Source organism: Chiloscyllium punctatum, chromosome 6, assembly GCF_047496795.1.
Source record: "Chiloscyllium punctatum isolate Juve2018m chromosome 6, sChiPun1.3, whole genome shotgun sequence".
In the NCBI taxonomy this organism is placed as follows: domain Eukaryota; kingdom Metazoa; phylum Chordata; class Chondrichthyes; order Orectolobiformes; family Hemiscylliidae; genus Chiloscyllium; species Chiloscyllium punctatum.
In genome coordinates this window covers 124,504,239-124,532,044 of record NC_092744.1, presented here as the reverse complement: position 1 = coordinate 124,532,044, position 27,806 = coordinate 124,504,239, and the positions used below count along the sequence as shown (strand labels likewise).

At 44.7% G+C, this 27,806-nt stretch overlaps 1 long non-coding RNA gene and 1 other non-coding gene across 2 annotated transcripts in view; both read right to left on the bottom strand.

Moving 5' to 3' along the window:
* LOC140478559 (uncharacterized) overlaps nt 1-27,806 on the bottom strand; it is a 728,439-nt gene that overhangs the window by 334,005 nt on the left and 366,628 nt on the right. The gene's annotated exons all lie outside the window — the stretch shown is intronic.
* Nucleotides 4,056-4,137, bottom strand: trnas-gcu (transfer RNA serine (anticodon GCU)). The gene has a single exon. It is a non-coding gene; the product is annotated as a tRNA-Ser (tRNA).

Below are 27,806 nucleotides of genomic sequence, written 5' to 3'. Positions count from 1 at the left end.
GAGTTGGGTAGACAAAGTTAAAAATTACACAACATCAGGGCATAGTCCAGCAGGTTTATTTGGAAGCACGAGCTTTCAGGGAGCCGTTCCTTCATCTGGTGGGTGTTTTTCTGCAGAAACTTGATGTATGTGTCAACATGCGCAATCTTGGAAGATCATCTGGACTTTAACCGATCGTTCGTGGTGTCGAGGGTACTCCTGACTTGGATGTGTTGGTGTTGGACTGGGGTGGACAAATTTGAAAATCACGCAAAGTCAGATTAGAGTCCAACAGTTGTCAACCATCTGACGAAGAAGCTGTTGCTTCCAAATACGCCTGTTCGATGCAACTTGGTGCTGTGGGATTTTTAACTCTGATTGTCCTTGATAATGTTTATCTTATCGAAGACAGTGAAATAATTTTCGTTCATAGAGATGAAAATTCCAAATATTATCCACCTCAGTGTCACAAATAAAATTAGCTTGGATTTGCTGTGAATATCCACAACGCTCTTGCGCCAATTAAATTTCGAACCGATAACCATCTGATCCGTAGTCAGGTATATGAATGGTTGAAACACTGGCCAGATGCACAGCTGAGATTTTACACTCTGCCGAGCTGTGGTGTTACCAAGGACATGAGCAATAACAGTAACATTCCCAAGGTGAACAAAAATCAAAGATAATCACCATCAATTATTCACTTCAAGTTCTCCTCAAATAAAACTAACATTCACAATCTGATCAGCCAATCAACGAGGTCACTGTTGATCGAGGAAACTTCAACTTATTTTGCTGCGTTTCCACTATAATTCGAGGTAAACTCCAGCCTAATGACAATATCGCATTTCCCACAATTTTCAGATTTAGATTGCGTCAATGACCTCTTCCATTTGCCGGAAATAAGTAACATGAAATGAGTGAAAAAGTCCTTTTGGTCATGTAATCCAGGGTATAGTCGGTCAGAAAAGAAAAGTCAAAGACCTGAAACATCACTCGCATTTCTTTCTGTATTAGTGCGTGTTCCTGAGTTGAATATTTGCAAGACTTGTCTTCAATATCTAAAGATTTTTTTTTCCCGCGACAGATTCTTCATAAATCAATTACCATCTGAGGTGTTGAAACTTGTTTTACTTCAGATTAAATTGGTTTAATATCCTTTCCCCCAGCCTAATATCCCAATACTCCCTCCTCTTCCATGTATATACAAGCTGCACCAGGTGAGTTGCAGCTCCCAACCTGACGTTCCATTGCTCCTTGCTGCTCCATGTCAATAGAAGCTGCTGCAAGTAAGATTGGAGCTCCCACTCTGATGTCCCAATGCCCCCTGGTGCTCCATGTCATTAAATGCTGCTCCAGGTGAGAGTGGAGCTCCCAGACTGATCTCGCAAAGCTCCCTGGTCCATGTCAAATGAAGCTGCTCCAAATGAGATTGGATCTCGCAGTCTGATGTCCCAATGCTCTCTGCTGCTCCATGTCATGAAAAGCTGCTCCAGATGAGGGTGGAGCTCTCAGACTGATCTCGCAAAGCTCCCTGGTCCATGTCAAAAGATGCTGCTCCAAATGAGGTTGGATCTCGCAGTCTGATGCCCCGATGCTCCCTCTGGTCCATGTTAATAAAAGCAGCTCCATGTGTTGGTTGGACATCCCAGTCTGATGTCACAATGCTCCCTGGGCCATGTCTACAGACGCTGCTCCAGATGAGGTGGGAGCTCCCATCCCTGACAGCTCCCACACCTCTATACCATCATAGAATTAATGCCCACTGACCATTTCCACCACTGGAGCCATTGGTGGAATATCCGCCCCATGATACCCGAATCTTATTTTTCATCACCACCGAATCATACTAAAATTCTTCCTTTCTTAAACCTTATTTAGCATGTGCATATTGCAGTCAATCCGAAGTAAGATCATGGTGTTAATTGACGTAAGTTCAATAAAAATTACATCTTAGTTTTCATGTTAAGTAACTGCTACTTAAAAAGGACAATGTTTGTAATGAAATCACAGTTTTATTCCGTGTGAGTGAATGTGATTTGTATTATTTAAATTGAACTTGTTCGCTGTGTAAAATGATGAAGTAGATCTCAATTTCAAAACAAAATTGGTATTGTTGTCATCCACCTTGAAATGTGGTCATAGAGATGTACAGCATTGAAACAGACACTTCAGTCCAATCTGCCCATGCCGACGAGATGTCCCAACCCAATCTAGTCGCACCCGCAGCACCCGGCCCATATCCCTCCACACCCTTCCTCTTCATATTCCCATTCAAAGCCTCTAAAATGTTGCAATTGTACCAGCCACCACATCCTCTGGTAGCTCATTCCATACACCTACCACCGTCTGTGTGAAAACGTTGTCCCTTAGGTCTCTTTTATATCTTTCCCCTCTCACACTAAACCTATGCCCTCTAAGTCTGGACTCCCCGATTCCAGGGAAAATACTTTGTCCATTTATCGTATCCATGCCCCTCATAATTTCGTAAACATCTATAAGGACAGCCCTCAGCCTCCACTGCACCAGAGGAAACAGCTCCAGCCTGTTCAGACTCTCCCTAACGCTCAAATCCTCCAACCTGGCAACATTCTTGGAAATCCTTTCCGAACCCTTTCAAGTTTCACAATATCTTTCCAACAGACAGGAGACCAGAATTGCACGCAATATTCCAACAGTGGCCGAACCAATGCCCTGTACAGCCGCAGCATGTCCTCCCAACTCCTGCACTCAATATTTTGAACAATAAAGGAAAGCATGGCAAAGGCCTTCTTCCCTTCCGATCTACCTGCCACTCGACTTTCAAGGAGCTATGAACCTACACTCCAAGGTCTCTTTCTTCAGCAACATTCCCAAGCCCTTATCCTTATTTGTATAAGTCCTGCTAAGATTTGCTTTCCCAAAATGCAGCACCTTACATTTATGCGAATAAAACTCCATCTGCCATTTCTTAGCCCATTGGCCCATATGGCCAGATCCTGTTGTAATCTGATGTTACCCTCTTCGTTGTGCACTACACCTACAATTTTGGTGTCATCTCTAACTTACTAACTGTACCTCTTATGCTGATATCCAAATCATTTATGTAAATTATAAGAAGTAGAGGACCCAGCACCGATCGCTGTGGGACTCCACTGGTCACAGGCTTCCAGTCTGAAAAACAACGCTCTACTGGCACCCTCAGTCGTCTAACTTTGAGCTAGTTCTGTATCTAAGTGGTTGGTTCTCCCTTTATTCCATCTAACCTTCCTAATCAGTCCTCCATGAAGTCCATATAGATCACATCTTCTACTCTGCCCTCATCAATCTTCTTTGTTACATCTTCAAAAAACACAATCAAGTTTCTGAGACTTGGTTTCCCATGAAAGCCATGTTAGGTATTAGAACGAAACGTCTGTTAATGACATTCGTTTAAAGACACTTTAGATGTTTATGCTGCATTAATCTGTGGTTATTGATCAACATTTTACGTTCACTTCCTGCAGTTAACATGCTGACTTCTCCATAGTTCAACTGGAGGGAGCTTGCTTCCCACATCTTGTGTTTATCTGTGTCTTATATCCAACCTTCATCAATGGCAAGAGCAAGGGGGAAAGGGCGAGATCAATGTGTAAGTCTGTCCATGCCAATCACGGCACCCACATCGGCAATTCTCTACTGTGCATTTACAGCCAGTTTTCTGTGCCGTTACACCCACCCCCTGCACCTTTTGAAATATCTCTGTTATTTTGTGGTGTCTCTCTGTTCTCTTATCACCAAGATGAATCACTTCTACCGAACCTGCTTCAGATTTCATGTGACAAAACATTCATTAAGAATCCCATAGCATTAAAGATGCACATCGCATCTCTCGTTATTTGGTTTCCCTGGATCTCTTTCATAAGATTAACGTTCACAGCAACTTGACTTGGAACAGAAAATCGCTTTCCTTTTCATTATCCCATTTCAGTCTACATTTCGTTAAGTTAAGGCATCAGTCTCAAATTATTCTTTGAGGTTTTATAATCTGGTCGATGCAGATAAACTAGCCATTGGAGTTCCAATTCCAATAAGACAGTGTGATAATCCGAAAATAGCGACGAGAGTGGGATTCGAACCCACGCGTGCCGAACACAATGGATTAGCAGTCCATCGCCTTAACCTCTCGGCCACCTCGTCGCACATGCATGAAAGGATATGACATAATCTCCCAGACCATCACAATTTCAACACGTTTGGGGAATCTCCCATTCATCGCCTTCAACCTCATTGTCCATGAACCCCACACTGCCCGATTCTACCTCCTTCCGAAGACCTGCTGTCTCCTCCTGCGCCTGTTTGACCCAACTCATCTCTTCCTACCTCAACACCTTCCTGTCTCCCCAGTCCAGGAAATTCGCACCTCCGTTTGTGACACCACTTATGTACTTAATCTCACTAAAGAATTTTATTTCCCAAGTCGACAACGCGTCATCTTCACCTTGGAGATCCAGTCCCTCTGCACATCCATCTGCCATGACGAAAGTCTCCAAACCCTCTGTTTCTTCATCTCGCCCCATCCCAACCAGTACCCTTCCACCGACACCCTCATCCAGCTGGCTGAACTGGTCCTCACCCTCAACAACTTTTCCTTCCAATCCTCCCACTTCCTCCAGACCAAAGGGGTAGCCATGGGCACCCACATGTCACCGAGCTATGCCTGCCTGCCTGTTTGTCAAATATGTGGAATTATCCGTCTTTCGCAGTTACTCTCGCACCTCTCTCCACTTGTTCCTCTGCTACATTGATGAATGTGTTGGGCGTCACTTCGTGCTCCCACGAGGAGGTTGAACAGTTCACCAACCGACACCTTTCACCCCGACCTCAAATTCACCTGCATCTTCTTGGCAACTCCCTTCCATTTATGGAATGACCAATGACAGACATATATTACAACCCCACCGAATCCCACAGCTAACAATACGACACCTCCTCCCACCCCACCTCGTGTAAAAACAGAATCCCTTATTCATAATTCCTCCGCCTCTCGGGCATTTTTTCCCAGGATGACCAATTCCACCTCAGAAAGTCCAAGTTGGTATCCATCCCACGTGTTTGACGATGCCCGCCAGTGCATCTCCTCCACTTCACTCACAACCGCCCTTAAACCCCACCCCTCCCGCAACAAGGACAGAATCCCATGGTCCTCAACTTTCACCCCACCAAACTCAGCATAAATCATATAAGACTCCACCACTTCTGCAATCTCCAAACAGACCCCACTGTCAGGTATATATTTCCCTCCACACCCCTATCAGCATTCTGAAAAGACCATTTCATACACGAACCCCTAGTCAGGTCTACAACCCCCAATAAACACACACCCCACTTCTGGCATCTTTCCCTGCCACCGCAGGAAGGGTAAAAGCAGCTCCCACACCACTCCACTCATCTCCGTCTAAGGCCCGAAGGGATCCTTCCACTTCAGTTAGAAATTCACCTGTACAACTTACAATGTCATCTACTGCATCTGTTGAATCCAGAATGGTCTCCTCGACAGCAGGGAGACAGGACACCTTCTTGCAGATCATTTCAGAGAACATCTTTGGGACACCCGCACCAAACAACTTCACCGTCCAGTGACTGAACACTTCAACTCCCCCTTCCCACTCCATCAAAAAGTGCAGGTCCTGGGCCTCCTTCAGCGCAAAACCAGGACCACCCAATACCTGGAGGACGAACGCCATATATTGCGCCTTGTGACTCTGTCACTCACGGGATAAGTGTGGATTTGAACAGTTTCCTCGTTTCCCTTGCCCCAAGTCCCAAGCCTCAAACTTGTCACCGCCCTCTGGACCCATTACATCACTGCTCCTTCTGAACTATCATCTTCTGCCTCACCTTCATCCAACCACCGCTTTCCCCCATCCCCCCATCCCCAAATCCCTTCCAATTATCTCTCAGTCCCGACTCACAAGTCTTATTCTTGTTGAAGGGCTTATTCCTGAAACGTGGATTCTTCTGCTCATCAGATGCTGACTGACCTGCTGTGCTTTTCCAGCACCACACTCCAGACTCTTATCTCTAGCATCTGCTGTCCGAACTTTCTGCAGGAATAATCAATGACCTCGGAGTGAAGATGTCCCTGGATTGCATTGATCACAGTGTGTCTGAGTTTTGCGTTATTTTGGGTGAGGGCAGGCTGGATCTGAGACGAGCACTTAACACCCAGACAACGGGAATGGTATCGGATACCGACGTTAGTGCGGGCTGAAGTGAAGTGGAAAATACTGTCAGAAGGTGGATCAGTACAGATGCATCATATCACCCAGACTGTAAAAGACATGCAGAAGGTGCAAATCAACTTCAGTGCAGGCACAATAACAGGTAAATTGGAAAGAAGACAATACAATACACTGAGATGGAGTGGAATCATTGATGAGAAAGAATTAAATATTTAAGCTATTTTACATACAGACTGTTGTCATATTGGAAAAAGGAATTTCCTGCAGTGTAACGGTGATATTTGCATGTGACATCACAATTCCGAGAGACACTGACATATTATCAACTGTAGTAGCGTGGTCTAGTGAAAGCATGATCGGCCCATCAATCAGAATTCAATACTTCAAAGCTCTCCTCTGCGCTGTACAACCTATTTGCTGCTCCTGTCGTCAGATCCCAGTCGCTTCACAGTGTATCTCTTTCTGCTTCCTGCCTCACGTAAACACTTGAAACATGATCCAATCCCCAGTGTTTCCGCTTTAACCCATATTTTGTAACTCCCGAGCTGACACAGGTACGAGTGACCAATTGGCCTTTTCGAGCGCTCTCACTCTGTATGATCTGTGCACTGTATCTGATCCGCAGGACACACTGCAGAAATTATCCCATCCCAGCGGACTGAGCTGCCTCCATTGATAGAGCTGTCTCCATTGGTGGAGTATCACACAGTAATAGTGAACATCTTTTGATGTCATCCTCGAAGGTACTTTCTCCAAAAAAAACGGAAGACTGCGGGAAAATGCTGTCGTCAGCGCGATGTACAGAGGCCCAGAGGGAGCCTAGTGGGCCCATAAACCAGAAATCAATGGATAAAAAGATTCTTCTTTTTAGAAGAATCCAATTCAGACCATCAAGTGAACACTTCCTGGGGAGAAAATGGATGTGGGAGAGCTGACAGTCTCAACTGGTTCCAGCATTTACAATCTTGGTCCTTGTGACAACAAAAGCAGAAACCTGGAACTGATTATCTTGCTTCTGAAAAACAGGTTATTAAATTTTGAAGAGCATTGATATTTCTCCCTGATGTTCATGAAATGATCAAGAGCAGAGTACGGTTCCCTGAGTATGGTCTGACTTCTGGGTTATGGACTGTGATATTCTGCTCACATGATCTGAACACATACAAAGAAATGACTCAGTGACAAGATCTGCTGAATTGGATTCCTTGACGAACAGAAACCGATGTAATGAAAAGAGCCATAAGAGCGGGAATGCAGCAAATTATTTTCCAGACTCGAGAAGAGTGCACAGTGCTGTTTCCAGCGGTCAATATCTGTGCAAGTTGACCGAAACAGCGTTGGGTGGTATTGTACTGCATCTTTTGTATAATGGTGCAAAAGCACGGAACTTTTGTATAGAGAGGATAACTTCAAAATCCCCAAAGAGGCAAAACACACAAATGAGGTAAACAACAAAGTAACCACACAAATTGGTGTTACGCCATGGAGTAAACTTCCCTGCTCAAATTTCGTTCAAAATCGCTCTCTGTCTAATTCCTAAGACTGATATTCGAACAGTGAATGTTCTATGTCAATACAGACTTCTCTGATCTCACAACGTCAGCATTTCACACCCAACCGCTTAAGTATGACTGGCAATAGTAATTGATCCCTCACTGTGTTACTTCAGCACACGTAGAGAACAAATAACTATAAGAACAACAGTCATGTATGTGACTAGGATTTGATCCGATTCTGTTACAACCAATCGATTCAGCTGTAATTGAAATTGTTTCTACCGTTCCTGTGTCGGTTATAAGTTTGCATAGCTTAGTGGTGAGTTTTCATTCATTGAATTGGACCCAGCATCCTTTCTCAGGTTGAAATATACAGGGATATAAAGACATGATGAAAGACACGGGCAGTGTTTCCTGGACTATAAAGACGTTAGGAATGACACGGCCATGCTACCATGTCGTTATAAACGATGGAAATGAGGTTTACTGGTAGATAAAGCCACTAGAAACGAAAAGAGGGGGTTTATAGTGATGGTAGCATTGAATAAGGAATAATGCGGGAGAAATCAGGAAATACTTAGTTGTGTCGGAAGAGAGGTTATCCAGCTGATGTGAAGTTGTTACGAGTAAACACGAGGGAAATTCCGTCATTTAGATGAGTGGAAACTAGACGTTAGAACTTCAAACCCATCGGGACATGAGAAAGAAGTTTGGAGTAGGTATTTTTATTCTGAGAGTTATTGAATTCGGAGATGAATTTTGAGAAATAGAATCATTTTACGAGCTGATTAAAGAATATTTGAAAAACGAATGCAAGCAGACAAGGAATGAATTATATTAGATTACCTTCGATTAGATTAGATTACTTATAGTTTGGAAACAGGCCCTGTTCAGCAACAAGTCCACACTGACCCGCTGAAGCGCAATCCACCCAGACCTATTCAGCTACATTTTCCCCTGCCCCTAACAGTACGGGCAATTTAACACAGCTAATTCACCTAACCTGCACATGTTTGGACTGTGTGAGGAAACCAGAGCACCCTGAGCAAACCCACGCAGCCACAGGGAGAATTAAACAGCGACAGTGATTCTGGACTTCCTGGATGGAGATGCAAAATGAAAACATTCTCGAATTGGTTAACATTAATAGGAAGGAAATTGCATAACACCTGCAAGTGAAAATGTTAAGTATAAGAAGAGCTGGTGGAGTTGGAAGGTGCAGCAACTCATTCGACATGAAATATTTACTACTGTAAATGCACTGAGCTGTTTGGTTTAGCTCTGCATTGAATGGAAGTCAGTAAGCTCAGTCCACTGACTAACTGCTTTATGAGAAAAATGAGACCAACAGCGTGGGATTAATTCTCTCACTGTCTCAGGTTTCCACAAGGATCATCATGTCCCTCCCTCACCTGGTCTGTAATACTGTGGTGACTCTAGTAAGCAAGATTTGGCTTGTTGTTGTAAAACATCATTGTCATTGCTATCTATTGTTTTGAACATTTGGTCATAATCAACCGAAAGGGGAGTGAGTCCATTTAATACTCTTTTATCTCCGCTTGAAAAATCCTGCGTTAAGACTCAACCTTATTCCAGATGGACCCTTTGTTCCTCCCAACAGCAAAACTACTTGCCCAGATCCTTTACCAGGTTTACTGACAACAGTCAAACTCCACAAGGAGTTAAATCTAATACTTTCGATTGATTGAATGAGCTGTGCAGCTTGCCGGAAATTGAATGATGTGAAACGATTTATACAGACTTTCCCAGGATGTAATCCAGTGCTGGGTCAGCAATTTTAGTAAGGTCATCATGCTAAAACTTCACCTCTGGTTCTCTATACATAGATGGATATTCACCTGGGGAATATTTGCAGATTTTCTGTTAATAATTGGCATATTTAACAAAGGCAAAATATTTCCCCACGTCAGAAACTGGAATTTCCAAGCAAATGCTACTTTACTCAACATTGTTTCCAACTGCGCTTCAGTCTGATGCTTCAATAATCCCTGGTAAATATCAGTAACAGCATCTTTAGATAAGCATTGAACTTACAACCTTGGCATGTTATGCATCTTTGAGTATTCGGCGCTGACGAATTGCGTGACTGGAGCCGCAGACAGCGAACCTGTCATGTGACCTTCACGTACCTTGGGAACTGTAACTCAACTGCTCTAGTTTTGCTGTGATTATTATATTCCCTACAGTATGGAAACAGATGCTTCGGACCCAAATATACACACCAACCCTCCGAAGAGTAACCCAACCAGAAACATTTCCCCTCTGAGAAATGTACTATGGGCAATTTAGAATGACAAACTCACCTGACCTGCACAACCTTTGGACTGTGAGAGGAAACTGGAACACCCGGAGAAAATCCACACATTCACGGGAGAATGTGCAAACTCGACACAGAGAGTCCACCGAGGCTGGAATCGAATTTCACAACTTGTTGAGGCAGCACTACTAACAACTGAACCACAACACTGTGGGATCTTTGGTGGTGATGTACTTCCCCACTGTTACCTCAGTCACTCACCCTGCTTCATTTCCCTGAATTGTCTGGTTCTGAAATTAAAGCTATTGCAGACAAGGTGAAACTGACATGAACCTGTGATTATTGAAGTTTCAGGTTCACGAAAAGGATACAAAAGGGACACAAAAAATGTGAAAAAAATACACGACATTGCAAAATGGGTTTCTGTTGGTTCCTGCGTTGCTTACAGACAATGTTACATTGCCGCTGTCGCAGGGCTTTTCCTTCGATCGGCTTCATTCGGCACAGAATTCGAATCAATGAAACTTCACCAAATTACTTCTGAAAATTCATACAGGTAACATGAAATATTTTGCGTTCAGTAATAATCTTCACTATTCCTACATCCAAGAACACGTTGCAAAGTTTGCATGAATACTGAAGATGTAAGAATATTATGCAATAACAAAAATCAATTACAGTTAAAATCGTAAAGTAGGAAGAATACACAGAAAGTCTCAGCATGACAGAAATTCACGTGACCAGAACTGCAGCCCAGCAGAACGGAAATCTGTTCCTGAATCCCAATATCCACACGTTTGCTTGCTCCATGTACCCAGTTGGAAACCTGTGTGAAGGAGCATGCAGTCTGACAGAGCACCTGAGAGAATCCTTCGCTGTCTGATCTAAAGCAGCAATACGAGCTGTTTGTTCTGGCTGTGAGAGCGGTGGGGTAAAGGGGAGGACTTTGATATTCCGTAGTGTAGATTCACATTGCCCCCATCAGGTTAATTTTGAAAACCTTCTGTAAGAAACAGCACAGAAAGACAAGAACAGGAGGAGGCTATTCCAAACACTGTCCTAAACACCGTTTGATATCATCATGGCTGACCAAACACGTCAATGTCTTTTCCCAGCTCATCCATAACATCCTGCCACAGAACGGGATAAAGACATTTAAGCAATCGAACATTTCTGTGCATTTGGGAGGGAAATGTGTTTAGAGACAATGGGTTTCTGCACGAAATTTGCAGGTTTTGCGAGTGAGCATCTGGTTCTGGTCTGATCATGATTCCGTAAAAACTCACAACCAAGAAGGTAAGGAATTGCCTCTGGTCAGTTGCAGGGACAAGAACCCCAGAAGACAGGAATTGGTGATGAATCAGCACAACAATCAATAATTCTGCTGAAAACTAAACTAAACTCCAATTCTGGTGTGGTTCAAATTCACAGACTTTGTGGTGCAATGAAAAGCGTGTTAGATTTCCACAAATTTGGTAAATTTGCTATTCTCAGTCGTGATTACACTGCAGCCCCATCTCCACAATCCCAGCTCAACCTGACTGGGTTCACACTATTTAAAGTTACCATTTCACAGGCCTTATTGAAAAGTTCCCAGCTTCATTCTTGCCCCATTGAAGGCTGCTCTCAATCAACTAATGTTTCTCCATCTCAATGATTGCATTACGTTCTCAACCATCATCTTGAACTTTACAATAAAATGATCGCGGTGCCCCAAAACCATCCCCTACCGACAGTGGATCCACTTGCACCACCTCTTTCCCAAATTGCAGGTCTCTTGGGCTCTCCTGGGCTGGACACATACTCCTGCAGTGAGCTCTCTTCCATGTATTCCTGGAACACTTGCCCCACGTGACTCTTCACCACCAGTATCTCTGTCTATATCTGGATAAATTAAGTTTCTCGGTAGAACTAATCTGGAGTATTGTCATCGCTCTGAAATGACCCTGCATATTTATTTTCTCCATCATTTCATTGGTTTCTGGCCGACAGACTGTACCTCACAGTGTAATTGTACACTTTTTGTTCTGTAGCTCCAGCCAAATTCATTCTGTCCTTGGACGGATCGTCTGTCTCTTGGACTCCTTAACTAACGCTAATCTAAATCAATACTTCGACCTTCATTCTTTCCCTTCCCTTCTATCATTTTGGAATCCTTTATACTCAGCAATTATTAGCACCCAGTCCTGCCATTCTTGAGCCAGCTCTCGGTGATCAGTCCATCAGATTTCCACACACCAATCTGCATCTGGAACTCCCCACACTCCGAGTATTCATGTCTATGCAGAGTACCTCAGATTAAGGCTTTACTTCTTACTCCATCTTCCACTGATAAACCTGTTGCCGTAAATTAGTACCAACTGCATCTCCCATTATTTTGAGAATCCTGGTAGGTTCCTCTACGATTCTTTTTTGGATCCTAAGCACACACCAAGTTATTTTCACCCCCTTCCACACACCCCATATGACATTTAGTCCCAGCTCTGTCACGTTAGCCCATCCAGCTTGTACAGTTGCTGCCTTCCCCAGAACCAGTCCCAATTTCCCAGAAATCTTAAACCCTTCCTGCTGCATCATCATTCCTATCACACTGTCATCGACCTAAAACTCCGAGTTCTGTTCTCACTTGGACACGGCACTGGGAGTATTCCAGGGATTGCCACATTTGAGGTCCCGCTTGTAACCATCCACCTAGCTCCCTAAATTCTGATGCCCAGACCACTTCACCCTTCCTACCCAGGTCATTCCGACCAACTTGGACATGACATTTGACTGCTCACTGGCCCTCGGACGAATGTCCTGCAGACACAGTGACATTTGTAACCCCACTATCCTGGAATTATATACATGCTGACATCTTCTTCAATTTCCTGTCTCCCCAGTGCCTTTTGCTCCTCCTTCCTCTCCTGTACACTTAGGCTGCTTGTGGTACCACAGACATGGCTCTGACTACACTCACCTGATCAGCCAACACCTACATCAGCTTCCAAACTGGGAAACTTAATTGGGAAGGACACATCAGGCTATTTTTGGATTCCCTGACTGTTTCTCTTCAACTGCCTAGTCCCCTATTCCCTTCCGTATTCCAGGCCGTCATGTCTGCAGTGTGATCTGCTCTGTGTGTGTGCTATCCCCCTAACTCTCAAGCATTACACAGTCTCTAGTCACTGTCTGAGCTCAAAGACCCAGTGTTCATCCAGGACATCAGCAGGGGCTATGACTTCCCAATGTAACAGAATACATTTTCCACCTGACAAATATGTCTTGCCATGTCGTGAAATGCAACATGTCGAGAGAACTTAACTAATTACTTAGAATGAAGTTAACATCAGGGAAATAACAATATGGTAAAGTCCCTTATTCAACTGTGGCTTACTGAGGGAAATTTACTATACTAGCTCAGAATTGCACTCCGCCCTCTTATTTCTGTGTTCAACCCTGATTTCAGAAGTTGAAAAAATAAATTTGCTAACTTGTAGCAATTAACGTACAGTTGCTTATAGCGGTGTATTTATCAGCCAATGAACTTACAGCCTTTTCTGTGATGGCTCTTGCACTTCTGTCAAACTCAGTGCAGGCAGGTCCCAGCAGCAGAAAGTTATCTCTGTGACTCCCAGGTACGTATAATCCCCCAGCTCCCACTCCACTCTGCTCTCTCACAGGGTCACCGTCTCTGTGACTCCCAGGTCCGTGTAATCCTCCAGCTCCACTCCACTCTGCTCCCTCCCAGGGTCACCGTCTCTGTGACTCCCAGGGACGTGTAATCCTCCAGCTCCCACTCTACCCTACTCCCTCACAGGGTCACAGTCACTATAACTCCCAGGTACGTGTAATCCTCCAAGTCCCATCCACTCGGCTCCCTTCCAAGGTCACCGTCTCTGTGACTCCCAGGTACGTGTACTCCTCCAGCTCCCACTCCACTCCACTCCTTCACAGGGTCACCGTCTCTGTGATTCCCGGGTTCGTGTAATCCTCCAAGTCCCATCCACTCTGCTCCCTCAAAGGGTCACCGTCTCTGTGACTCCCAGGTACGTGCACTCCTCCAGCTCCCACTCCACTCCACTCCGTCACAGGGTCACCGTCTCTGTGATTCCCGGGTACGTGTAATCCTCCAATTCCCATCCACTCTGCTCCCTCAAAGGGTCACCGTCACTCTGATTCCCAGGTACGTGTAATCCACCAGCTCCCACTCCACTCCACTCCCTCACAGGGTCACCGTCTCTTGACTCCCAGGCACAATTAGGCCTCGATCCTCAGTTCTGATTTATATCCTCCCACTTTGCTGCCTCTAACTCCCAGGTGTGAGTTAGCCTCAAGCCTCTGCTCCAAGTTTCTCCCTCACACAGTCACTCCCTCTGTGGCTCAGTGCTGATTTTATGCCTCCTGCTCTGCTGTTTCCCCAACTCCAAGTCCTAGTCAGCCTTGATCCTCGTTGCTGATGTATATTCTTCCGCTTTGTGCTGCTTTCACTCAGGTTCCCTCCCTTTGTGACTCCCAGGCAATGTTAGGCCTCAAGCCTCAGCTGAGATTTATAACGTCCCATTCCACACTGCTCTATTATAGTATCGCTGTTGTGCCTGGAAAACAGTGGAAACGAGGAGGATTAGACAGAGCAGATGGTGTTACAGTGATTGAGCAAGCTATATGGGATGGAACAGGTTATGTGGGGAGCAAGGCAGACCTGCAGCAACTAAAGAAGTTTACTGAAGAGACAGTGAGAGTTTCAGACATCGAAGAAGGCAAAGGAAATAGAAAGATGGTAGCTTGTTCATGACGGAGCTTTGTAGAGCCTAAAGGGCTTTTTCAGACCTGCGAACAGAGATGTGCAGACTTCAACAAATGCAAATTGACATCCGCAAGTGTTGACTGGTCCTGGAGACTTGGATGTGACAGAGTGAGAAGACTTGCAGTTACTGGGGGTAATATAAACCTTTGGGTACTGATGGTTTTCAAAGACCCTCAGGAAATGAGGAGGTGCAGAGAATGGGAGCATTCCAAATAGTGGGATTGTGGGGGCTGGAAGTCCTGAGATGGATAAGGAGGATGAAAAGTGTCAATTTTACACACACAACCATTGTAATTATAGAGATTTAAGGAAGGGAATCTGTGCTGCCATTGATTACAGTGATATGAAGAGTTACAAAAACTGAAGGGGTACAAATTTTAAAAAGGAGAGAGTTTGGGCGATCAGATGTTTAAACAAGATTAAAGAAATTTTAGAGATCTCAGGCACAGATGTGAATGGAGGAGGTGAGATATTATGAGGAATTGTCAGATTTATAAGGCGAGGAGGATGTCAGTTATGAAAGGGAGAGCTGCATTGTCTGTCTGCAGTTAGAGACATGAGGAGTGTTGTAGCGCCTGCTGGATGGGACACAGATAAAAAAAAACAGCTCCAACGGCTGGTGCAGTGGCTCAGGAAGGTAGCCCACCACCACCTTCTCAGGGACAACTCCAAATCAACAATAAACGCTGGTCCAGCCAACAAAGCTCATGTTCATGAATGAATAAAAGATCTACAAGTAGCACTGAGGTCACTCAGGAAGGGTCTTTCAATAGCACTTCACAAACCCGGAACCACTACACCCAGGAAGGACAGGAGCTCCGGGTGCACGGGAACACCAGTATTTCCAAGGTACCCTCCAATACACGCTCCATCCTCCCAGCACTGTGTCTGTCCCCACACCCAAAGGACTGCAGTGGGTCAGGAAGGCAGCTCCCCACCACCTTCTCCAGGGAATTACAGATCGGCAGGTAATGGTGAAACTCTGCTGTTTACAGCCAGAAAGAAAAATAAATCCAGCAGTGGGTGTGAAATAAAATCTCCGTTTCAGAACAACATGCTTAACATGGAGAGAGGATTTCTCTGATTCGCACAAGGCAGAGAGTGTGAAGAAAGGGGTCTTTTTCACGATGGAAATTGGTGATGAAGGGAGCTCCACGGGGTCAGTGTTGGGACTACACTCTACACGGTAATCATTCAGAGTCTGGACAAAGGATGTGAAGGGGTACGAGAAATGGGTTTCCAAGAAGTATCCCAGGGATGAAATTCGTGCCATATGAGGACCAGGTGAAGTCTCTGGGTCTGTACTTGATGAAGTTTCAGAGGGGGCGGCAGAACCTCATTCAAACTTACAGAATACTGAGGGGCCTGAATGGAACGGACGTGGGGAGGATGTTTCCACTAGTACGAGAGTCTAGGGTCCAAGGGCACTGCTTCAGAGTGACGGGATGACCCTTTGGTAGATTTGGAGGAATTTATTCAGCCAGAGGGTGATGGACCTGTGGAACTCACTGCCTCATGGGGCTGTGGATGCTCAGTGATTCAGTGTATCTAACTCCGAGATAGCTCGGTTCTTGAGGAGTAAGGGGATCAAGGGTTACAGGGAGTAAATGGGAGAATGGTGTTGAGAATCAATTCATCCATATTCGAATAATGGAATAGACCTGATGGAATGGATGGCCTAATTATACCCCTATACATGATGGTCTTTTGGACTGCGCTTATTGCATGGGTTTCTAAGTGTGCAGTTAGCATTTCTGGCATATCTTTTACCATACATTCCAGCACTTTCCTGATTATCGCTGTCACCTCTTGGTTTCAGATCAACCGCAGAAAGCACCACCACTGAGTAATGTGGGAATCCTTGTGTATAAATCTCAGAAATGTTGAATAGAGGGACAACAGGTCATAGAGAAGGTAAATGGAATGCTGGCATTGATTTCAAAGGGAAAGGAGAATAAAAATAGGGGAACCTTGTAATAAATATAAAGGACTCCAGTCAGCCCACACTGACAATACGGTGAACAGGTTTGGTCCCCTATATAGACGGAAAATGTCTTTGCATTAGAGGCAGCCCAGAGAAGGTTCACCAGGCTGTTCTTCAAAATGGAGGGATATTGATGAGAAGAGGTGGAGAAGGTTGAACTTGCAGTCGTTAAAATTTATTAAATGAGGAAAATTTATTGATACACAAAAGATTCTTTTGTTCTTACAGATTCGGTACTGAGACATTGTTTCCCTGAAAAAGGATCTGTAACCGGAGATAAAGGGGAATACAGTTACCAGAGAAGATAACAGAGAAAAGCTGGGTTGGAGAGACTGGAGGATGTTACAGAGTTCGGGTGGTTTGAGATCACTGTTGGTGATGAGAGATCAGATCGGTTGTCGGGCTGAAAGATGTCAAGGAGAGTTACAGGGTTATCAATTCTGAAGGATTTACAGAGATCAGGAGGGATATAGGGACGAGAGATTACACAGTGCTAGTTGGAGCTACAGAAGTGTTTAGAGAAAGGGAGGGTTATAGGCAATGTGGATTAGACAGATTGGATGGTATTGGGAGCTACAGGAATTTATAGAGAAAGGGAGGGTTGGACGGACTGGAGATTACACTGATAGGGGTGGTAGTTGGAGCTGCAGGAGTTTATAGAGACCGGGAGGATTGTTGGAGCTGGGAATTACACTGACATGGACAATAATTGAAGTAGCAGGAGTGAGTGAGATAGGGAGGGTTGAAGTGGCTGGAAAAGCTCACTCAGCCTGGGAGAAGTGTAGGGATTGGAGGAGCCAGAGATACTGAGGGTAATAGGGCAGCAGGAGTTCAGAGAGTTAGTGAGGACTGTAAAGGCAGGTTTGCAGCATTCCCATCAGTTACACAGAGATGTGGAGTGCTGTTTTGGAGAAGGTTACAGAAATCAACAGGGTTGCAGATACTGGAAGATATTACAAATACAGTGAGCTGTAGTATTTGCGGAGGTTACAGCGACAGGAAGTATTGAAGAGTTGGAGGCTGCTGCAGGTATTAAACATGCTGCAAGGGATCAGTAACCTGACATCGATCAGGGGGATTGGAAGATCCGGAGATAAAGAATGAGAATTGCAGTAACTGAAGAATATCACAGAGATGGTGAGAAACAGATGATTTCGAGGAGCTATAACATGAGATGGGCTGTATTCAATGGAGTCAGGAAAGATACATGGGGATCTGAAGGGGCCACAGGTGATCAAAAGGGCAGTGAGGCTTCTCACTATAGGATTGGGGTAGTTTGCGCAGACAGGGAGTATTTTTTGGAATGGTGCTATTTACAGAGATTATGAAGTTGTATGGAATTGAGGAACGAACAGAGATAAGAAAGGCTGTAGTTAATGAAAACATTTGTTGATGTCGGATGCTGAGGTTCTGGAAATTAATTGGACTGGAAAGCTGGACAATCTGTCAGAGCTTACAGAGACAGGAACAGCAATACAGACTGGAGACACGAACACAGATAGGGAGCATTGCACACACTGGAGGAGGTTTCTGCTTTAGGGGTTGTAGAGGAGTGTAACGTTTATACAGATAGGGGTGTAAGAGCTGGAGAAGGTTATGGAGATGATTAGTTGATGGGGGGACCAGAGGAGCGAACATTGACAGGGCTGGTGATAGTGACGGGAGGATGTAAAAGAGATAGTAAGTCTTGTAGAAACTGATCGGGGGAGTCACAAGCATTGGAGTTGGTTCCACAGATCGGGGGTTTTACAGGGACCTGAGAGGATTACGCAGATGGGGAGGATAGCAGGATGTTCACATTTTTAGTGTTCCAAGAATGGAAACGTTTACACAGTTAAGGAGGGAGCAGTGGGAGCTCACAGAGACTCGGAGGTTTGAAGAGTTTGGGGCTGTTTATGGATAGATGTATATATTTAGGGACAGTAATATGGAACACAGAGGGAGAGTTTAGATTAGATTCCCTTCATCATGCGAACAGGTACTTCAGCCCAACAAGTCCACAACAACTCTCCAAAGAGTAACCCACCCAAACCCACTTCTCTCTGACATTGCAACAAACATTATGGGCAACTTAGAATGGCCAATTTACCTGTCCTGTACATCTTTGGCCTGTGGGATGAAACCGGAGCACCCAGAGGAAACCCACACAGACACAGGGAGAATGTGCAAACACCACAAAGACAGTCACCCAACGAACCTGGGTCCCTGGCGCTGTGAGGCACCATTGCTCACCATTGAGTCACCGGGCTGCCCCAAATTGCAGAATTACACAAAGAGAGGGTGTTTGAGGTGCTGAGAGGGATGTAGGGAGTGGAGGAGCAAACAGAAATGTGGAGTGCTGTTGTTGTTTGAAAAGTGTTTGGAGGTGTTTATATTGATAAGGAGCGCGGTAGGGATGGAAGAAGGTTACTGTGATCGTGTGGTGCTGCAGGCCAGGAGGCAGGTGCGTTATTGGGCCTGCAGAACGTTACAGTGATATAATGTTCTCCTGAGGCTTGAGGAAGGTAGACAGGTGGGTATCTTGGTCCAGGCTGGAGGATTTAATAGAGACGGAGGCACTGTAAGTATTGTTCAAGAGTACAGAAATAGGCATTATTGTACCGAGTGCAGAATGAGATTATTGAGATTGGGCATGTTACCGAAACTGAAGCAATTTACACATAGGGAGAGTCGTCAGCATTGGAGTAGATTTGAAATATACAGTGGGAATATGGGAGGGTGGAGGTTATAGAAACATGAAATTTTCTGGGAAGTACAAGTATTCAAGACACTGGCGCAAATGAGTTGGACCGAAAGGTATGTCTCCTTGCTGTATGACTCTATCACATGACAAGAGACAGCGTGAGCGGGAATATAGAACAGAAGGATCCCAGGTTTCAATGCCATCTCCTTAGGGGAGGCCTGCTTTCCCCTCTGTTGTACTGATTCTCACTAAGACAGCACAGACCTGGATTGATAACTGTCAACTTCCCATATTGACATGGGAAGGCTCAGTTCAGCAGTGATGAAAGTAAACAAGAGGGTGGGGATTGAGCCTGGAAACCATCATGCACAGATGTTCGTGCTTCAACACTGTATCGATGTCATGTCTTCCAGACCAAAGTTCGATATCTTACATGCACTCTGCTCGGTTCACTGTGAGTGATCTTACCTATCTGCAGAATTTACTGAAGGCTCCAGATCTCTCTCTCTCCTTCTCTCTGGCTGACCAAATATCTTCAGTGTAGTGATGAACGAAACAGGAATTGGGAATTCTGCTGAGTCAAAAACATCCTGATTACCTACAGGAGACAGAGAAATAGAGAGAATGGGAAATTAGACTGATGCAGTGAGGGTTACACATGGAGAATGGCACTGAGCCCCACAAAGATCTGGAATATCCCAGTCTCCGTCCCTGGCCTGTGCTACTTCGTCTCCCTGGAGTGGAGAAATCTGTTGGCTCAGGGTCTTGAGTAACTGCAAAGCTGCAGTCACTGGCATCAATTAAACCCTCACGGTGACAGACATCACATGGAGAGCTATCACCAGAGTGCAGGAAGGTGTCACGATGAAACCACGGTCACGAAGACGGTGCACTGGGATCAGCACTCACGGATGAGGGAGTTGTCAGTGGGCCAGGCAATGGCCTCGGTTAACTCACTCGACTGTTCATCCAGAATTTAACCCCGGTAGCAGGGATACCCCTCTGACTACTTAATAACATTTAAGTAAGGAAAACTGTTATAGGTTACTGGTCTGGCCAACATATTAATCCAGACCCAGAGCAATGGGTTTGACTCTCAAATTCCCTCTGAAATGATCTGGCAATCCACTTAGCTCAAAGGTTGGTCAGGGTGGGCCTGAGATGCTGCTCAGCCATAGACAGCAACATGTAAAGATGAGGCCAGTAGAACAAAGGATTGGGAGGATGATTCAGGAGAAGAATGAAAGTAATAGGGTGGTTGTAATGGGGGTCTTTAACTTTCCTGATATTGATTGTGAAAGCTATAGCTCGAGTTCGTTGGATGGATCGGTGTTTGTTCCTGGGCATTTATCCACTTTTATGTGTTTCAAGACATCCAGTACATCCTCCTCTTTAAGATGAATGTTTTCAAGTTGTCACCATCTATTTGCTCACATTCTTTCTCTTCCATTTCCTTCGCCACAGTACACACTGATGCATAACACTTGTTTAGTATCGGACCCATCTCCTGCATCTGCACACAAAGGCTGCCTTGCTGATTTTTGAGGGACCCTATTTTCTCCCTCCTTACCTTCTTGTCCTTTATGTATTTATAAAAACCCTTTGGATTCTCCTTTACCCTATTTGTCAGAGCTATCTCGAGTCCCCTTTTAAACCTCCTGATTACCCTCTTAAGTACACTGCTCCAGCCTTTATAGTCTGAGGATTCACTTGATTTCTCGAGTTTATACGTGACAATTTTTTCCTTCTTTTTCTTCACCAAAAGCTTAGTTCTCTCGTCATCCAGCATACCCTACACGCACCAGCATTTCCTTCCATCCTAATAGGAATACTGTATACTGTCTCTGGAAAGCCGTAATCTCATTTTTGAAGGCTTCTCATCTTCCAATGATAAAGGTTTCATTTTCCCAATCCCCAATTCCTGCATCTCACGAAACTGCCATTTGGAAATAATGAAAAAAATAAAGCACATTCTAAATGAAGGCTTTGATGAGGTCAGCTCTGGTAAGCCATGTAGATCTGGAGACCACCAGATGCATGGAGAGTGCTTTCCATCAGAGCAGCACCAGGTCAGTGTCAGGCACACAGACAGAATGGGCAAATAGATACACATCTGAACTCATATCTCCCAGCCTGGCAATCTGAAGCTGTGCACAGACATTCTGGGAAACATCTCCAAAATTAGGTCATCAAGGTCGGCCTAAAGGTCTAATCAAAAATAAGTCAGTCATTCAGACTAATATATCCTTCAGGTTCCACAACCCATTCCCGGTCTCATCCTGCAGGTTCTATGAATCTCGCTCCCTCTAACGTGTTGCAAGATCCCTATCCCCTCCTATATTTGGACCACCCTCCAGATTCTGCAGTCCTTCCTACCTCCTATCATGACCCGTACTATAAAACTCTTCCTTCTTCTGCAATATTCCTTAAAAGGGTACTGAAGGATGGTGGAGGTTACAGAGTTAGGGAGGAATATCAGGATTGTACGATTTTGTAGTTATTAGTAATATTGAAGTGGCTAAAATTGGCTTCAATAATTTTAACAGTTCTCGCTAATAAAGGAGGTTACAGATCTAAGGAGGATTGTAGGGACTGGAAGACGTTTCACAGTTTGTGGGTTTTGTGGGGATTGGAGGAAGGTACCAAAATAGGGAAGGTTTAAGATTGAAGGTTTCTGCTGAGAACTTCTATTGGGTTAAAGGCAGGGTTCTAGGTAGTGTGGAGTAAGAGAAGAATCTTGGGGTCCACGTCCATAGATCCTACACATATGCCAGCCATGTTGAAAGGGTGTGACGAGGGCATGTGATGTCTTAGCATTCTTAAGTAAGGGGATTGAGTTTAAGACATGTGACGTGAGGCTGCAGCTCCAAATACCCCTGGTTAGTCCACTCTTGGAATATTGTGTTATGTTCTGGTCGCCTCATTATAGGAAAGTTGTGGAAACTTTGGAGAGGGCGCAGAAGAGATTTATCAGGATGTTTTCTGGATTGGAGGGTAGGTCTAATGAAGAAATGTTGGGGAAGCCAGGGGTTCTCCCATTGGAATGAAAAGCATGAGAGCTGACATGATTGAGGTGCACGAGATGATGCGAGGCATACAGAGAGTGGGTGTCCCGAGAATTTTCCCATCATGATTTGGCTATTACGATGGGGCATAATTTTAAGGTAATTGGAGGTGGGTTTATGGAAGATGTCAGAGGTAGGTGCATTATGCAGAGTGGTGGATGTGTGGAATGCACTGCCAGCGTTGGTGGTAGAGATGGTTACATTATGGACATTTACTTAACTTTTGGACATGTACATGGATTATAGTAAAATGAATTTCTCAAAATGGAGACCAGTGCCCAATGCTGTTCCACAAGAATCCGTGCGGGATCCACTGTTGTTTGTGATATACATAAATTATTTGGAGGAAGGAATAGTTTGCCTGATTAGCAAGTTTGCAGATGACACTAAGATTGGTGGAGTAGCAGATAATGAAGGGAACAGTCAGAGAATACAGCAGTAGAGAGATGGGCAGAGAAATGGCAAATGGGGAGCCCAATCTAGGCAAATGCAAGGTGAGGCATTTCAGAAGATCCAATTGATGACCAAAGTAAATGGAAAAGTCCTGGTGAAATCTGACATACAGAGAGATCTGGGTATTCAGGTCCATTGTTCCTTGAAGGTGACAACGAAGGTAAGTAAAGTGGTTAAGGCAGCATACGGCATGATTTCCTTCATTGGATGGGATATTGAGTAAAGGAGTTGGCAGGTCATGTTATAGTTGTATTGGACTTTGCTTCGACCACATTTGGAATAATACATGCAGTTCTGATCACCACGTTACCAAAAGGATGTGGATGCTTTGCTTTGGAGAGGGTGCAGAGGAAGTTCAACAGGATTTTGTCTGGTATGGAAGGGGCTAGTTATTTAGGAAGTTTGAATAGATTCGGATTATTTTCATTAGAAAGACAAAGGTTGACTGGGGACCTGATTGAGGTCTACAAAATCATGGGATGTACAGACAGGGAGGAGAGCAAGAAGCTGTTTTTTCCCCAGAGTGCGGTGAATGGAACAGATGACAGAGATAAAGCGGGTTGTATAGACTGGAGGACCAAACAGAGATAGGGAGGGTAGTCGTGATTGAAGATGTTCATAGATATAGGAAGGTTTACTTTTGCAGATTATTTAGACATGGAGGGTGTGGAGTCTGAAGGATTTTTCAGAAGGACGGTAATCTTGTTTGGAGACAGTTTCACAGATAAGGGAGCATCAGTAACCATCTCTAGTTTGGTCAAAGTGGGAAGGTTTGTAGGGGAGGGTGACATTTACACAAATAGAGGTGTAAGAGCTGGAGAAGGTTATGGAGTAAATGCATAGAGATACAGGAGGAACTTACATTGATAGGGTGTGTGCTGGCCACAGGAGGATGTCGCACACATAGTGAGTCTTGTCAGAACTGGATTGGGAGAGTCACAGGCTTTCACTGGTTTCTGAAGATCGGTAGTGCTGCAGGGTCCTGAAAGGATTGTAGACTCTCCAGCCAGTGATCCTGTCTTTCGAACTGGAAGAGGTTACGTTGATACAGAAACATTGAAGTCAATGTATGCCGTTTTCTTTTTTCTTGAACAGAGCATCAATATCCCTCACGAGCCAGGGATCGCTAAACCTGCCAGCTTTTCCCTTCACACTAACAGGGACACACTGACCCTGGATTCTTGATATCACACTTTTAGAAGTCTACAATTTGTCAGTCATTCCTTTTCCTTCAAGCAGACTCACCCAGTTGATGGGAGCATGATGTGGAGCAGCCTGTGTTGGACTGGAATGGACAATGTTAAAAATCACACAACACAAGCTTCCAGTCCAATAGGTTTATTTGGAGGCAATAGGTTTCAGAGAGCAGCTTCTTCATCAGGTGGTTGTGGAGCCATAGAATTTATAGCAACAGGGTCCTAGTGTCGTGGAATGTAAAATCAAACAAATTTAGTGTTAATTTTATCTTTCAGGTTGATCGCCTGCGCTTTGAAATCTAGTGTTTTGAAATAACCCGGTGTTGTGTGATTTTTAATTCATTCAATCGACCCCTGTTCGATCCTGCCTAATGGCCCCAAAACTGGCCCTGCTCCAGTTAAAGACCTTAATCTGTGGAGATGTCTGATCTTCTTCCATAACTATGTTAAAACGAAGACAGTTGTGGTCACTGGACCCAAAGTGCTCTTCGATTGACACTTTATTCACTTGCCCGACTGCGGTTTCTGAGGGGAGGTCCAGTGTTGCTCCCGCCTGAGCAGAGTGGGGCCTCCTATATATTGATCTGGGGAAATTTCTTGGACACATTGAACAAATTCCACCCGATACGGGCCTTTTACACTGTGAGTGTCCCAGTCAATACAATGGAAGTTAAAATCTCCAAACAGCACTATTCTATTATTTGTATCGGTACCTGCAATCTCTCTACACATCTGCTCCTCCAGCACTCGCTGGCTCTTTGGGGGTCTAGAGCACCATCCTAGTCGACTGACCATCCCCTCTTTGTTTGTAACTTCTCACCATATGTTCTCATTTTATGACCCCTTAAGAGTGTCCTATCTAAGCACTGTTTTTATGTCCTCCCTTATCAAATTGACAACTCCCTCTCCTCACTTACTTGTCCCTCTATCACGCCTGTCGCTTCTGTATCCTGGGACAATGAGATGCCAGTCCTACCCTTCTCTCAGCCCTGTTTCTGTTATGGCTATAATATCCCAGTCCCCACAGTAATCCATGCTCTGAGCTCGTCAGCCTTACCAGTCAGGCCTCGTGTATTGAAATGAATGCCCTTTAAACCAAATGTCATTTCCCTCCCTTGACTGTGCCCCAGAATATCCTGAATATGAAACTTGCTCTTGATGGCTAATGTATTTTCCCCTGACTTTTCAATTGTCTCTCTCTTATTATGAGTACCAAACTCCTGCCTAACTAGTTTGTACATTCCCGAGTAACACTACCAAATCTCCCTCCAGTGATACTGGTGACCCTCTGGTTCAAGTCCAACCCATCCTCTTGTCCAGGACACCCCTAACCCAGAAGAGATCCCAATGATCCAAGATTTGAAAACCCTTGCCCGTTCACCAGCTCCTCAGCCACAAATCCATCCGACCTATCTTTCTATTTCTCTATCCACTGGTGAGTTACACTGGGGGCAATGTGGAGATCACTACCCTTGAGGTCAGCTTTTTAACTTCTTACCTAACGCGTGATACTCATTTCACAGGATCCCATTCCGTTTGTCTACCTCTGTCATGTGCACTGATCTGCACAATGACCTCTGGCTGTTCACTCTCGAACTTCAGAATGTTCTGTAATCGCTCAGAGACATTCTTGACACTGTTACCCGCGAGGCAGCACACCGTCCTGGTTCTGCAGACACACAATTTTCTGTCTGTCCTCTTCACAATGGAGTCTCCTGTCATTACTGCTATCATTAGACATGATCTGACAAACAGAGACTGGGAGGAAATGCCTGCAGTTGGGGCTTTATTTGCAAAGTGGGAGTATTTTAAAGTGATACTGTGAGGATCCATGGCCAGTGTGTTCTTTTGTAGAGTGAATGGCAAAGGCAGCAAGTTCAGCAAATACTGATCAAGTGATATCGTGAGTTTGATAAATAAAATACAGTGCAATAAACACAGGTGAAGCCCTTTACAAGTATAGAGAGGGCAAGGGGGTCCTTAGAAAAGAGGGTCAAACAATGGTCATGAAATATCCTTGGCAGACAGTGTTATGGAAAAGCCACAAGGTATTTTACCAGTACAGTTAGAGTCAGAGGATTACTGGTGAAAGAGTGAGGCCTGTTAGAAACCAAAGGGACGATCTGTGCATGGAGCCAGAGGAAGTAGGTGAAGTCTTCAATGAATACTTCTCATCTGTATTCTCACAGGAGAAAGGCATTGTAGTTTTTGATTTCAGTTGAGATGGTGAGGTTGTGGAACATGTAAAGATCAATCAGGAGGAGGTATTAAAAGTTTTAACAGGCATAAAGTTGGAGGAATCCCCAGGGCTCAATGAGATCCATCCCAGGGTGTTGTGGGAGGTAAGGGAGGAGATTGCTGGGGCCCTAGTGGATATATTAAATACTTTACTGGCCACAGGTGAAGTGCAGAATGACTGGAGGATCGCTAATGTGGTTCAGTTTTTCGAGAAGGGCAGCAGGGATAGGCCAAGTAATAACAGAGCAGATAGTCTGACATCAGTGGGAGGGACATTATTGGGAACAATTCTGAGGGACAGGATGTATCAACACTTGGAAAGGCAGGGATCAACTTGGCTGCATCATCACGGATTTGGTAGAGGAAGATGCCGCCTCAGGAATTCAGTTGAATGTTTTCAAATGGCCTCTCCAAATATTGAGGAGAGCAGTGCCGATGATGTGGGTTATATGCAGGTCAGTAAGGTCTTGGACAATGTCCCACATGGAAGGCTGGTCGAAAAGGGTAGAGTCCATGGGATGCAAGGCAAGTTGGCAAATTGGATCCGCACCTGGTGGAGGCCTGTGTTTGTATTTGGAAGCCTTTCACCAGCCAGTGTACCACAGGGACCTGTGCAGGAACCATTGCGGGTTATTATGTACATTAATGACTTAGATGTGAAAGCAGAAGGTATCATTAGAAGGTTTTGCAGATGACATAAAAGGTGAGGGTGTTGTTCACAGTCAGGAGGATGGTCTCAGACTCCTGTCTAAAATCGATCAGATGATAAACTGAGCAGAGTAAATTCAAATGTAGTTTACTTCTGATCAGTGTGAGGTCAAATCCTGTTGAAGGTATGATAAGCGAAGGATGGACAAAATGAACAGAAGTCCTTGTGAAGTATTGAGGAACACAGGGGTCTTGGTGTCCAAGTCCATAGATCCCTGAAGATGTAAGCACAGATAGACCTGGTGGGGAAGGCACCTAAACTGGGAGCGGGACGGTGATCCATACCTTGATGGGGTGAGTTGCTGGAGTTGCTCGAGAAGATTTAAACTAGTCTGGCAGGGCTGTGGGGCCCTCAACAGTTAAGGCAGATGAACCCAGGGCACGGATGGGGTCCTGGGAATGGGATATAATAGGTATTGTAGAATTGCACAACAGATGGACTGGCAACAGCTCATTGTTCCATGGAATAAATGCTGTAGGAAGGATGGAACGGGAGGCAGAAGAGGAGCAGCGGTGATGGGTTTGATTGGGGGAAACATCACAGCAGTATTTAGAGAGAATATTCACATGGAATCATCCAGTTAAACAATATTAGTGGAACTGAGAAAAAATGTTCATCAGTTTGCTATGATTGTACTGAAATTGTACTACAGCGGTAGTTAGTGGGAGATGGAACAGCAATTCTGCCAGGAGAGCTCAGATATCTGTTAGAATAAGAGAGTTGTAATCGTAGGGGA